The sequence below is a fragment of the Lissotriton helveticus genome, chromosome 7 (genome assembly GCF_964261635.1).
Source record: "Lissotriton helveticus chromosome 7, aLisHel1.1, whole genome shotgun sequence".
NCBI classification, from domain to species: Eukaryota; Metazoa; Chordata; class Amphibia; order Caudata; family Salamandridae; genus Lissotriton; species Lissotriton helveticus.
The window spans coordinates 1,212,013,396-1,212,026,588 of NC_136068.1; the positions used below are offsets into that span (position 1 = coordinate 1,212,013,396).

Here is a 13,193-nt window from a genome sequence, read left to right on the forward strand (position 1 = left end):
CCGAGTAATTACCAGTGGCTGAGGTTAATTCAAGCACTCCATCCATCACTTTTTGTGCACTTTAGTATGTCACCCTAAATTGGATGGGTAATCCCAGATATGAATCCCGTGTACACTGTGTCACTGGAGCCAAGCTAAACCCATCTGGTGAGCCCATAACAAGGCAAAACCGGTCCTGGGTTCCTTGTGTTCTATTTCCGGGAGGACCTGGTTTGGCAGATTGGGTCGGACCGTTCCCATTGGAGCAAGATCATGGTTGATTTCATTTAGCTGGGTCCAAATTGAGGTGGCATGGTGTGCAAAATAACGATGGTCTGAGAGGCGGCCCGCGTAATTACCAGTGGCTGAGATTAATTCAAGCATTCCATCCATCACTTTTTGTGTACTTCACTACACAGCAGAGCCATGCACTGTGCTCATCTTAAAACTGCCTGTCCAAGGCTTTAATCTTTTTCACAAACATGAACATTCTCAGGCTCTGTGCTGAGTTCTACAACCAGCAGAGGTCTGCTGTCATCCTGAAAATGACTAAAATTCAAAATCTGATATTCTCATCGGACACATGCAGACATCAAAGCACATAAATGTCTTTGCCCTCTATTTCTAGCTCTTGCTTGCACTCTCAATACAATTAATTGCACAATCTAATTAACAAACCGAAGGCCAGATTTACTAACATTTTGCATTGTGATTTCACCACTATTGTGGCGTGCCCAGGATGCAAAGTACTATATGATATTTACAAAGTCACGCAAGGGCGATTTACGTCACCTTACATGGCTTTGTAAAGAAATGTAATGCAATGAAGTGGCTTGCACTGCAGTGCATTACATTTTGTTTTGGGGGGATGTCCATGGGTGGATCACAGGCTGTCCCGTGCATCTACCTGTGGTTTTCATGGAATCCCAGATTTACAAAGGTGTGTAAACCTGGAATTGAGTCAAATCGTTACCCCTCCCTGAGGATGGCGTAACAATGAGAACAATCTTTTGTTCTCCTCGTTATTTCCTCTTTCTATGTGTGCTGTATTCTGCAGCACACATAGGCAGAGAAAATGTTTCAAGGGATAGTTTTTGTGCCAGAAGATATCCCTCCCTTTAAAAAAACTATTCTTGTTATGCAGGCACCTTTTCTATTTTGGTGCTAGGCTGCCTGAAGTGCACAAGCACTATGAGTGAGCAGAAGTGCGCCATATCTTAAAAGATATGTGTAATGAAGTGGAGACTGAAGAATCACAGCATGTATGAATAAAGGTATGAAGCGTTATTCTTCTGAGGAGATATAGATCAGCTCCTACTCGTAAGCCTGGGCCAAACCGTCTACCCTGGAATCTGGCACACAACCGGTATTCCAGATTCCAGGTGAGGTCAGCAAGACACCACACATCCCCCTTCGTTAACAGATCAACAACAACATTATAAAACAAAACGAAGAAAAAATTAACAAAAGATATTGTGTAGCAGAACAATGTAATGCATACATGAAGTACATATGAACAGTGAGAAAATCACAAAGAAACGCCACTTGTCCAAATGATAATCCTTACACCAGGCCGGATGACGACATTGTCTTTGCACATGGTGCCTATCTGGATTGCCAGCCTATAGGGAAAATGACTTTCTCCAATTTGTTCTATGGCATGAAAGCTTGGGAGACAACTTAACAGAAGAATCAACAATCGTTTCAGTTGGCCATAACCACTGAGGAACTTTCACCACCTTGGGCAAACTCCAAACATTCCCATCAGACAACTCTACAGCTTGATGACCCACTCTGATCACTTTCACAGGATGTGAAAACTGAGACTCACCAGTTTTAACAAGGCCACACCGTCTGTCCTGGAATCTGGCACACAACCAGTATTCCAGATTCCATATGAGGTCAGCAAGACACCACTACACGGCACATTTCTGCAATCTCTCTTTCACGCAACACAGTGCAGCATTGCGTGAAAAGTCACTAAATCTGGCCTCAGTCTCCAACCCCTTGATAATTTCACCTATCAGAGCACAGCGGCCTCTGGACTGTCCTTGAGACTTGAGTATTTTATAGGTTGAATTCTTCTATGTCTTGCTGTGTACAGACAGGGTAGATGTATAAAGCAAGCCTCGTGTACTCTGCTGTAGACCAAGGCATATTTGTTGTTACACTAAGCTACTATTTGAACATGCATTACTTGTCTCTAAATATATAAGAATATGGGGGAAATATTTAGATCAAGTCGTATTCTGGAATGAATAGGCAATACTGACAAAAAGCAAATGTATTACTTTTGGGCTTTACCTGGGCAGATACATACTGTATAACCAAATATCCCAAAACTGATAGAAAGATGGATAGGAATAAAATCAGAGAGGAAGAAATGGAGAGAGATAGTGAGCAGAGGGGCATCAGAAGATGGGGACAGAAGGGTGTCATGTGTATTAGTTAAATCCGGGCAAAAACGTTGCCAATTTTAAACATGTACACGTTTTCTAACTTGCCTTCCCATTTACATGATGACTTTTAACACACATTTGAGTTTGTGACAATGCAGGATTAGTTTCTCTGAATCTACATTGCTTACAAACTCCACTTAGTAAGAACATTATCACAATACCTTGAACATCCCGTGCAAGGTCTGGACATACATTGTGCAATTACAGTTGTTAGTTCGTCATCCATGTGGTGACACAACTATCTATAGAACATGAACAATGGCGGCCTGATTAGAGGTCTTGGCTCAGAGCAAGGATGTGGTTTGTTTTAAATAAACAAGCATTTCCAGGTTTTAGACAGAGGAGCACCTGCTGTCATATGCTAGGTCACTACACGCTGAAGCCTCAGCCCGGTTGCTGCCTGATCACTCTGCGAGGAGGGATACCCAACTTGTGACCATGTGGAGGCCTACATTCTTTCCTTTCAGGTGGATCATCCAAAAGGGGATTCTTGGCAGAGCGCATTCACTCCTTCGAAACTAATTATGTTTTATATGTTCGCATATATACATTGTTTAGGAAGATGGTGGAACTGTTAGCTGTCCCTATATTGCAAATTACTCTTATTTGCTTCTGTCTATTGATCATTGCAGCAGATATATTCTATACAAAAATCACGATGGTTCAATAAATATCAATAAATATTGAAAACACCCTTCTGTGTATTCCTTGTATATTTCTCTGAGAGAAAGAGAGCACGAGTGACTGAGTGAAATGGTTTTAAATCTCTTTCACGATTCCTGGAAAGGATCAGGTTTGTCATGTTCTATGGTTGCCAAAACCATTGCTATCTATCTAGGTTTACGGGTACTTATGGTGGCACTGTGGGGTAGCTGGTCTTTAGGACAACATATCCTGAGAGGGTGCGCAGAATCAATCTGGCACCATCCAAAAGTTTTCGATGCCCAACAAACGTGCAGTTCCTACTAGAAAGTGGAAACTATAGGACAAGGGAGAGTGCTAGAGAGAGAACGGGAAAGAAACCAAGAGCAAATGGTGGAACGGTAAAAAGAGAGATATGGGAAATGGGAAAGGCAGGGTGACTTTCTGTCCTATGTTATGGTAATAGGACTTTTTTGCTGTACATTAAGCACCATGAGGGTTGCTACGTGGTGCATGGCACAGTATTGAGCACTTCAAAGCCATATGTACTGTTGAAGATTTCAGTCTTGAAGACTTTCTTAAAGACGAAGTGGTCATGTGCCTATTGAATTAAACAAAGACAACACCAATGGTGTAACTAGGGGAAGTGGGGCGGGGGGCTGTCCGCCCCGGGCGGCACTGTACTTTGGGGCAGTGGAGGTGAGCAAGTCGTGTCTGATGGCTACCACCATTTCCGCCCCCTGAGAACAAGTCGTCAGTCTGGTGCCAGACCACCCCCTCCCCCGGAAGAAGTTGTCCGTTGGCCGCCACACCCCAGAATAAGTCGTACATCGGCCGCTCCTGCTCTTACCCGCACGGGGCAGCACACTTACTGTCCACCCTAGGTGGCAGTAGGTCTAGCCACGCCACTGGGCAACCCCCTGCAAATCTTTGCTACTTGGAGTACAAACATTCTCCTGCAGAACAGACCTTACGGCATCTTGGTCCACCAATATAAACCAAATGAATTATGTGAGGCTGCAGATCAAGCTTTCTCCACCCACCTACAACATGAGCTTGAAAACAGCCATGTGTCAAATCCATGCCAGAGATTGGCCCCAAAAGCGAAAAAAAAGTGTTGTTACATTTAAACTTGCAGAGTCTGCACCATATAAGGCAGCTGTAACTGTGCCTTGATAAGTTATACCAACCTGTTTCTTGTTCCGATTTGAAATGTAGACTGTATAAGTAGTTAACAAACTTATATTTAACATCCATTGGCAAAGTCGATATATCAGATTTTTAGTTTAAAGAGTGTTTTAGTAACGGTTGGGTGGTCCTCCTACCCTGGGAAGTGACATGGGACACTTGTCCCATCCTACTACACTGGGACCTATCTGGGCTACTGCGAACCTCACCCACCTTCCTCAATTGGGAACAACCTGAGCCACCACTTCAGGATCACTCCCAAAATCCTTTTCAGACCCTCTGACTTCCCCCAAAAGGTCTGTCTCTAGTGTTAGCTCCCTGGGGCAAGTGAACTCATAACCCACCCAGTGTTAGAATAGCTCTGGAAAATCGTGAATGAACATGTACTCTCCAGCACTCAAATTGTGCATCCCCTCACATGTGTTAACCATACTACCCTTCACCCAACCATCCAGTGCCTTGAAAATGTACCCCATATCACCCTTCTGAGACTGGTGCAACACTATCTGACTGTCCCTGAAACTCAATCCTTCCTTACTAGGGCTTTTACCAGGGGGAACCCCTCTCCCTGACACACTCTTCTAGAGCCAGTAGAGTGTCCCTCCCACCACTCGGAATATGACTCTCTGTGCCAGTTTACCAATCCATCTCAAGGACCCTGGGCACCTCTGGAGCTACCTCATAATTCTGAACCCCTGGTGTATGTCCTCCCCTTCTTGATGTCAGGCACCAAGTCTCCGGGTATGTGAACTTTTTCTGCAGTACTGGACATTACATTTTCTCTGCCACCATCTGAGGTGGACTCATCCATCCTGGCTTACAACTCCAGCTATCCCAAGCTCAGTTCATGAGCAAAAATCATTTTGGTTCTCTCTATTTCCAATTTCCTTACTTTCATCTCCAAAATGTTCTCTCTTTTCTGTTTCAACCTGAGTTTTGCAAGCTCCAATTAGAGCTTCCTGGCTCGCTGCCTAAGCTCCAGCCCCTTCTGGAGACAGGCCAAGAGGAAACACTACTGACAGCTCTGGAGGAAGCTCTTCCACCATTCAGGCTGCCACCTCACTCCACAGGCGATGCTGGCTCCTCCAGTCATCCCAGATGCAGACTTTGTTCTTCTTCCTCTACAACATCACTCCCATCCTCTATGTGCCCGCCAACCTACCTGGCTGCCAGCCAGGCCCTCATTGCCTTTTGCAGCTCTTCCATTCCAGTGCGGTCTTTAAAACACTTTAAGGAAAAAACTTGTGAAGTATTCCCTGGGTTTTTAATTTTTACGTGGAACAGTATTACATCTCTAAAGTAGAGAAGCTCTCACTCTAATATTCACACTTATTTCCGCTTAAACCTAGCAACATTGTGTTATATCCCATTCTAATATAACACAATGTTGCTAGGTTTAAGCGGAAATAAGTGTGAATGTTAGAGTGAGAGCTTCTCTACTTTAGAGATATAATGCTTACTCTACCCAGTTCCCTTGGGGCCAGAGGGTACTCTCTTTTCTTTTTAAAGATTTAAAACACTTTAAAACACTTAACACTTGGTATCCCTGAATAACTTTTCGAGCTGAGGCACAAACCTCTCCTACTCAAACACTAACTCTGCAGGTACTGCGGATGGCTCACCAGATTGAGATTTGATTGTGGATCAAAGTAATGAGTTGCAAAAAACATAACGAGAAACAACAGTATGCTGGTAGGTAATGGTCTGCGATTGGTAGTAGTGCACACCAATCAATGTATGCAAGGTACAAACACAAGTTCTATCCCACTGCTGCCACCAGTGTTAGAAATGGGGGTTTCTAGTTGGCAGTGACTTGCATGCTGTCCAAGTAAGGACACTTATTATAGTCAGTGTAAGGGGATTACACAGCTGAAATAACCCCTGCTCACCCCCTTGGTAGCTTGGTAAAAGCAGTTAGGTTTATCTCAGAGGCAATGTGTAAAGCATTGTATACAAACACACAAAAACACAGTGAAAACACTGCAAATGGACACCAAACCGGTTTTACAAAAATAACCAATCTTTATTTGAATAAAACAAGACCAAAACGACAAAAATCCAACACACACAAGCACAAATATCTCTGCTAAAAGGTTCAAATAGTTCAGTCCTTAGAAAGCTATGGATGCACCACTTTTATCACAAAGTACCTGGGATGCGTCCAAATCAAAGATGAAAACAGACGCAGGGGAGCGGAGGTGCTGTTTAAGCAAAGTGATGTGTCAGTTCCTTACTCACAGCGGCGGTGATGTGTAGGTTCCTTACTGCCATAGAAGGTGATGTGTAGGATCCTTACTGCAGTGCAAGGGAGGCGGTGCATCGATTCCTTACTGTCAGGGGAGGTGATGCGTCTGTTCCATTTTCAAAGACGCAATTTAAAAACCAACTTCACTAAAAGTTGTATTTTTAAATTGTGAGGTCAGGGACCACAAACTCCATATCTCTATCTCTTCCCAATTGGAAGTTACACTTGTAAGAGGTTACAAGGCAGCTCCAATGATAATCTATGGAAGAGATAGTCCTTGCAACACTGGAAAACGAAATTAGCAGTATTTCACTATCAGGGGATGTAAAACACACCAGTCCATGTCTCATCATTCAAATACACTGCACCCTGCCCATAGGGCTAACTTGGCCCCACCTTAGGGATTCCTTACATGTAGTAAAAGGGAAGTCTTGGCCCTGGCAAGTGGGTGCACTTGCCAGTTCTACATGGCAGTTTAAGACTGCCCACACATACACTGCAGTGGCAGGTCTGAGACATTGCTGCAGGGCTACTCATGTGGGTGGTGCAATCAGTGCTGGCTGCAGGCCCACTAGTAGGATTGGATTTACAGGCTCTGGGCACACACAGTGCACTTTGCTGGGGACTTACCAGTAAATCAAATATGCCACTCATGGATGAACCAATTACCACTACAATGTAGACAGAGTGCATATGCACTTTAGCACTGGTTAGCTGTGTTAAAGTGCCCAGAGTCCAAAAGCCCCAAAAAACAAGTTAAAAAATAGGAGGAAAAACGGAAAAAGTTTGGGGATATCCCTGCAAAAAGAGCCAGGTTCAACAATAACCGGCTAGTGTGGATTAGTGTCCAGTGCTATTGACTCCATTCTATTTAGATAATGTTCTCTTTTGTTTGGGGACATTGGCATTGTATGTTTAAAAAAAATTATTTTGTCATTTTATAACAGAAAAACCACAACAGTGCAGTCTTATTACAGTATATATTGACAAATATTGCATGGTTGTATACCACATCATATAGTGAGAAATTCGGTTACAATCAATTCCCTGTGCAGGTCCAACTCAGAAGGCCCCCACTCAATTGTATTCTATTTACAATGATTAATTCATATCGGTAAGCAGTAACTGCTGCCCATATATTCTTAGATTTGGAAGAGGCAGGTAGCTCTTCTGCGTATGTATCCAATGGCCCCCTATAGTACACTATATCTCGTGACCAAGGATCTACCTTGGGGGCAGTTTCCCCCCCCAGTGCATTGCTTTACATTGTTTGGCCGGTAGTGTGGTAATGGCCACCAGTTTATGATTGCATGACTGCAGAGATTTAGCTAGCAGCAGGAGACAAATCTAAAGGATACATTTCACTCTCTCCTTAACCATGTCTGTCAACGCCTGCAACACCTTCATCCAAAATTGATGTATTAATGCACAGGACCAAGCTAAATGCATGAAGTCTGCCCCTATTTCCCCACATCTAGTACATTGGGAGCTAGCGCAGAGTCCATATCTGTCTAAATTGAGGGGAGTATGGCATATTTGCTGTAGATATTTAAAATGTATTATCCTTAGATTACAGTAGGCTGTAAGCCTAACTGTGAATGTGCAATAGGCTTTCCAATCTTCTTGCGAAAGTGGCGCATCAAGCACTGCCTTCCATCTATCTAGTGGTGCGGTCTAGCCCCACGGCCCTTCTCTCTGGGAAGCGTTATATAATCATGTTATAAACCATTTGCGTGAATTCCATGTTAGCATTGCCTGTAGCACTCTCAGCGATGCATGTTCTTCCGGTAATTGAGGATACAATGATGTGACCGCCACTCACAGTCTAATATAGACAAAGACCACTAGGAGGGCACATGGCTGTATTGAACAGAAGGCCACTAGTGTTATGAACTGTTCCTCGGAGTATAGTTCACCTAGTATCACCAGCCCCACTTTAGCTAGTATTGTTGATGCGCTTGGTTCAGGAGTGACAGATATCACTGGGTAGCATTTCAAGAGAGTGCCGGTGCATACATTGGAGCTTTGTCTGCTCTCACACACAATTTGTGCCAGGCTTTCATAGTGCTGGGTATGGTGTTTATTTCTATTCGTGAAGTCTCTGTGCGTTTATACAGGACAACCCTTAGATGGATTGGGTGGGCGTCATCCCTTTTTATCGCTAAGTGGGTTAAATAGTGTGCAGGAAATTACCAATAATGTGCACACTGTACCTGTGCCCATAAAAAATATAGGTACATATCCCGTGCACCAAACCCCCCTGTTCATAGGGTTTTGTTAATGTATCCCAGCTCCACCTTGATTGCTTTCGCGCCCATGCCAGTTTCATCATACAAGTCTTAAGGGTCTTAAGAAGTGCACTCATTAATAGAATGGGGATGTCCACAAACATACATAGAAAGCAGAGTAACATAACCATTTTCATAATTGCTACTGTATCTGCAAAGATGGAGCCACCCGTATCCATCTAACCACATGCTCTTCCAGTTTTGTAAGTTCTAGCCCATAGTTCTGACCAATGACTATCTCCGGTTCTCTGTGTACCCATATGCCAAGGTATTTACCAGGTTCATTAAACCTTCCAAGTGGGAAATCCAGATCGTGTAGTTCAGTGGCTTGCGTGAGTGGGAATATGATGGAATTGTCCCAATTAATTCTCAAACCCGAACACCTTTCATATTTAATATATTTGTGGATGAGAGGTGCTAACTGCTTCTACAAGTTACGTCCATACAGCACCATATAATCCGCATAGAGTGATATGGCAAATGGTCACTGGTGAAAGCAAAGTGCGGCAGCTGTATAGCTCTACCTAATAATGCCAATGGCTCTAAGGCGAGGGCAAATAGTATTGGTGATAAAGGGCAGCCCTGGCTTTTCCCCCTACATATCTGGACTGGGGCTGAAATATTGCCATTAATTCTTATCCTTGCTATTGGGTCCATGTATATTCGGTGTATCCACCGCAAGAATGCCTGTGGCATTCCCAAGAGTTGATGCAATTTGAACATATAGTTCCATTGTACAGAATTAAAAGTCTTAGCGGCTTCTAATAACTCAGCTGCTGTCTTAATCGTTGGATCAAGTTGGTGTAAAACTGCAGACAGCGTCTGCAGATTTGTGAGGTCGAGCGCGTTGGTACAAAACCTGATTGATCCGGCAGCACTTAGCTTGGGAATAGGGGCTATAACATGGCAGCTATTATTGTCACCAGTATTTTGGTGTCAATGTTTATGAGTGATAGTGGTCTATAGGATTCACAGCAAGCTGCATTCTTCTCTGGTTTCAACAGCGTATTTAATAAGGCCTCCCAGAGCCTTGGAGGCAGCATTTGTTTAACATATTCTTCTTCATACATAGCATGGAGGTATGGTGCTAATAAGTCAGTATATGTCTTATAGAATCTGCAAGGAATTCCGACCAAACATGATACCTTGCCATTCGGCAAGGTGCGTATTGCTTCTTTCACCTCATCGATCATGACAAGCTGGACTAAAAATGTCCTCTGTCCTGGGGAGAGCCATGCTAGTGTCACATCGTCAAGATATGCTGCAGTGTCTGTAGTCACGGTGGCTTCACATGGCCAATAAGGATGGGAGTAGAAGTCCACAAATTGTTACATAATGGCTGGGGTATCCTAATACACACTTCCATCGTGGGACTTTGTCTCCAAAATGTGTACTTGTGTCTTGGGTTCTTTTACCTTAGAAGCTAATGTACGTCCCGGTCTTCCTCCCTCCCCATAGGAACTTGCTGTCCATCATCTGGCCATGCGTTTCACTTCTTGCTCTGTTGTTTCAGTATATATGGGGATTTGCTCTCAAATCTCTGCTAATGTGCTCAAGTCGGGGTGTAGTTAATTGCTTCTCTCCAAAAGTTGCAATTTGCTCTCTCTATTTTTTAGTTGAGAGCGAAGTGATGTCAGTACACCTGCCTCCAGTCAAATATACACTCTCCTCACATAGATATCTTAAACACTTACCATAGTGTTCCAATCACCTCCAAAGAGCCCTCATTTTCCTGAAAGTATCATAAAATCGCTGTTCTTATACCTTCCCTAAAAACAGGATTCAGGTAGGAGCAGGGCTGACTGGTTACCGGGCATTTTTGCATGCTGGGGGCTGAAGTCACTGCGGTGGGGACTCATTTCGTTGATGGAGACCTTCGTGTGCTTCGAAATAAACAAAGCAAAATGAATTTTGTTCAGCACACGCAGGTCCCCATCAACAAAATTAGCCCCCAGCTCGTCAGCATGCCAAAATGCCTGGTAGCCAGTCCGGCCCTGGGTAGGAGGTGGCTTGAAGTCGCCATTGATACATTGTATATGCATATGTAGGGATGGCAAGTTCTAGTAGCATTGGCGCATGCTCTGACAATGTCCTGGGTAAAGGCTTTACTTGTGTGGTCCATGTACACAACTCATGTGACACCAACCAATAATTTAAGTGAGACCATGTGTTGTGCACCGATGAAATAAATGTCCTTTCTCTGGTGTGAGGGTGGCACATCCTCTATATATCTACAATCCCATAATCTTCCCTATTGCTGACTGTTTGCCATAGTAAGTCTGTGAAGGCAGACCAGTCTACTGCAGGATCTATATACATATTACGATTCCCCCCAGAATACAACTGTAGGGTGCATTTTACACAGGCGTCCCCAGACTCTGATGTAGAACTCAGGGTTGTCAACATTGGGGTCCATATGCATTGAGTATCGTCACCTTGGTTCCTCTCAGTATCCCCTGCACTATAATATACTTCCCCATATTATCCATTTCAGAATGTGTGAATGTAAACGGGGTGGCCTTTTTAACCAATAATAGCACACCCCTAGAGTAGGAGGAGTTTGCTGAGGCCACACGCATTGCCAACCATCACACACCTATTTTTAAATCAGTAGAATTTATGATGTGTGTTTCTTGTAGCAATGCTATCTGTATATAGTGGCAGTCTCAGTATGCCACTATTTGCCTCATTTCCTTGGGGTTATTGAGCCCTCTCATATTCCATGTTAGGAACCTAATGTGGCCTACAGATCGTGGTGTATCACCAGATTGCCCGTGCGGAATCCGTAATGTATAGATTGTAGTGTAGCATGGAGTGACGTACTCTACACCAGATTAACAATGCACTGTGCTGGCGACAAACAACAAGAAAATGCCCCCACCCCCACTTCAGCACCCCAATTATGCTAAAGCATCCCAATCAAATACAGCAACCTTGTTCCAACAGGTAAAGTCAAGAAGACCGTACACAACTGTTGTTTCTTGCATACTATACAACATCAAGTGGGGTATACCCGTGTGGTGCGACTAGGTGCCAAGTAGCCCACCCAATGTACAGGGGTTGCTGGGGACTAATGGTGACCTTTGTAGTTTCAGTCAACAGCCATAGGTAGAAGCTCTACTTCTCAATGATGGTCTTTGTGCAAGTGCGCCTTAACAGTCCACACTTCGCTATCAAACCCCAGGTTAACAGTGTCGTAGACAGCAAGTATGCTCAGTTCTGAATTTCCTTTCCATGTACGATTGCCTCCTTACCTACGTTACTGAGCACCACTGTCCGCCAACTCTCCCATACTCACAGTCTGCCATAGTTAGTACCCTTTGCTGTTGCCCTCTGGGGTGGTAGATGGAGATCCATTAAGCTCTTGTGCTGGTGTTGAATCAACCGTAGAAACTCCAGTACCATTCTTGGGTCGGTATAGATATTCTGGCTCCTGTCATGATCAACTTGAAGTCGAGCTGGGTATAGCATTGCATACTGTATATTGGCTGCTTGCAGTTTCTTATTTACTTGGAGGAAAACTCTGTGCACCACCTGCACAGCCATTGTAACGTCTGGAAAAAAAGCCACATTTATTCCTGATATTGGATGGATTGTTTTTTTTTGGGGGGGGACAGACGAAGCCCTGTATCTCTATCCCTATAGTTTAACAATTTGACTATTAAGGGTCTTGGTGTGAACCAGGGAGGTGGGTGCTCCAGCAAAGCCCTGTGTGCTTGCTCCACAATCAGCACTGTTGAGAGCTCCTCTGCCTCAAATATTTCTTTCAACATGTTTTCAATATAGGCTTCTAGTCGGCCTATGTTTGTGGGTTCTGGTACGCCGACAATTCTGAGATTGTTGTGCTGTGATTACACTTCAAGGTCCTCATTCTGGGCTTGAATCACCTCCAAACAGTTCTTCATATTCAGGCACTTAGTGGTGGCCATCTGCATTTCATCATTGATGGTGGAAAGGTGCTGTTCTGACAATTGTTGGATTGAGCGTGTCTATCTTGCCGTCAATCAATTGGATGCTTTGCTGCATAGTCAGGAGTGTAGCTTCAGGCACTGAGGTGCATGTATGTTGAGTCTTCTGCTCGGAGTCCAAGAGCACATCCTGCTGTGCTCGGAGGACACCCCAGTTTTCACACGTGAGCCTGGATTGCTGCTTATCTGTTTTTCCCATTTCGGCCAGCATCTCCTCTTGCCCCACGGATTATTGTAGAGCAATAGCCACTGAGGGGATCACCAAGTCACAGCGACACTCTCTGGTTAAGTACTAGCTGCCAAATCACAGTGTCAGAAGTCCCTTCCCCACAGATTGATATTTTTGAAAACTGTAGTCCTCCAAGCTATTGCAGCACCAGTTCTGGCTTTCCAATCCTCAGATGGGCCAGCATGGGGCAGCACA

At 44.1% G+C, this 13,193-nt stretch overlaps 1 protein-coding gene across 1 annotated transcript in view; it reads left to right on the forward strand.

The window, feature by feature from the left end:
• Positions 1-13,193, forward strand: part of C7H17orf67 (chromosome 7 C17orf67 homolog) — a 147,876-nt gene that overhangs the window by 27,210 nt on the left and 107,473 nt on the right. The gene's annotated exons all lie outside the window — the stretch shown is intronic.